This window comes from Cebus imitator, unplaced genomic scaffold, assembly GCF_001604975.1.
Source record: "Cebus imitator isolate Cc_AM_T3 unplaced genomic scaffold, Cebus_imitator-1.0 Scaffold389, whole genome shotgun sequence".
NCBI lineage: Eukaryota > Metazoa > Chordata > Mammalia > Primates > Cebidae > Cebus > Cebus imitator.
In genome coordinates, this window is record NW_016107704.1 from 1,094,534 (window position 1) to 1,096,710 (window position 2,177).

Below are 2,177 nucleotides of genomic sequence, written 5' to 3' on the forward strand. Positions count from 1 at the left end.
TTACTCATGCATGCAAGATGATACACAATTATAAATATTTCAACAGAATTTATTACATCAACAAAGAGTAAAGTATAAAATGCAGGATTATCTGAATTGATGCAGAAAAAGTTCTTGACCAATTCAACACATATGTACAATAAAACTTGTTAACTGGAAATATAAAGGAATTTCTTTAACTTGTTAAAGTTGTCTACTCTAAAAGTTATGTTAAACATTATACAGATTAGGGGAATTTTAATATTTTCTCTGAAATTGTAAACGATGTAAAGATGCCTATCATCACTCCTATTAATTAACATTTTTATGTAAGCTCATGACCAATCCTATAAGGAATAAAGAATAAGCAGGAGATGTAAGACCTGAAAGGAGATAAAACTGTTATTATTTACAGATAATATAATCATCCATCCAGAAAAACTTCCAACTATTAGAACTAGTAAGAGAATTCAACAAAATTTTTAGATAAGAACAACTTAAGAAATCTTAATATCTTTTACACTGACATATAAACTAGGAAGTATAATAAAATATTATTCCAAATATCAGTCAAAACTAGAGTTTTTAAGAATTACTCATTAATTCATAGAAAGTTTGTAGAAAAATATTTTATTTATTTATTTTTTTGGCTGAGCACACGGGACTTTATTGATGGTAAACACAAGGTGGGGCTCCCTAGGCCTCTCCCTCTTCAGGGGAGTCTGCATGGAAACTGTGAGGAGGGGACGTTCTCAGTGTCGGGGGGACTGAGTGTGGCAGAGACTTTCCAGCAATGAAGGCGTCTCTGTTCCTCTCGTGCTCTCGCTGGGGCTGGTGGTCCAGGGGTCTTACTCCTTGGAGCCCTTGTAGCCATGAGGTCCACCAACCTGTTGCTGTAGCCAAATTCATGATCATAGCAGGAAATGAACTTGACAAAGTGGTTGTTGAGGGCAATGCTGCCCCCAGCATTGAAGGTGGAAGAGCAGGCGTCACTGAAGTCGGCGAAGACAATCTGATGCTCGATGTAGCCCAGGATGCCCTTGAGGGATCCCTCTGACGCCTGCTTCACCACCTTCTTGATGTCATCATATTTGGCAGGTTTTTCCAGATGGCAGGTCAGGTTCATGACTGACACGTTGGCAGTGGGGACACAGCAGGCCATGCCAGTGAACTTCCTGTTCAGCTCAGGGATGACCTTGCCCACAGCCTTGGCAGCACCGGTAGAGGCAGGGATGATGTTCTGGAGAGCCCTGCTGCTGTCATTCCACAGTTTCCCAGAGGGGTAATCCATAGTTTTCTGGGTGGCATAGACTGTGGCCATGAGTCTTCCCATGATACCAGAGTTGTCATGGATGACCTTGGCCAGGGGCACTAGGCAGTTGGGGGTACAGGAGGCATTGCTGACCATCTTGAGGCTGTTATCATACTCCTCATGGTTCATGCCCATCACGAATATGAGGGCATCAGCAGAGGGGCAGAGATGATGGCTTTTTTGGCTCCTCCTTGCAAGTGAGTACCAGCCTCCTCCATGGTGGTGAAGACACTGGTGGACTCCATGACGTACTCAGCGTCAACATCGCCCCATTCGATTTTAAAGGCATTTCACTCCTGGAAGATGGTGATGGGATTTCCATTGATGACAAGCTTTCCATTCTCAGCCTTGATGGTGCCACAGAATTTGCCATGGGTGAAATCATACTGAAACATGTAGACCATGTAGTTGAGGTCAATAAAGGGGTCATTGATGGTGACAATATTTACTTTACCAGAGTTAAAAGTAGCTCTGCTGACCAGGTGCCAGATACAACCAAATCCATTGACTTCAACCTTCACTTTCACCATGGTGTCTCAGGGATGTGGCTGGCAATGTGAGAGAAGTGCAGCTGTCTGTCAAATAGGAGGAGCTGAGAGGTTAAAAAAATAGTTTTAGTGAGTGACACAGAAAGTTCAATGGAGAGACAACCCATGATCTTGGATGGGACATTTTTGTATTATAAGCATGCTGGCTTCCCCAAATCAAAGTATGAATTCAAGACAGTTTCAATAAAAATTCCAGTTGAATTTTTTTTTGAGAAAGGAAAATATGTCACCATAATATTTACATGAAAGTTTAAAGGTCCACATAAAAGTAAGTAAAATATGAAATAGAAGCACAAATAGATGAGACCTGCCCTATCAGTTTATGAAGACATATTACA

At 41.3% G+C, this 2,177-nt stretch overlaps 1 pseudogene; it reads right to left on the bottom strand.

The window, feature by feature from the left end:
• Nucleotides 1-691: 691 nt before the first annotated feature.
• On the bottom strand, nucleotides 692-1,821 carry LOC108289021 (annotated as a pseudogene).
• Nucleotides 1,822-2,177: the final 356 nt, after the last annotated feature.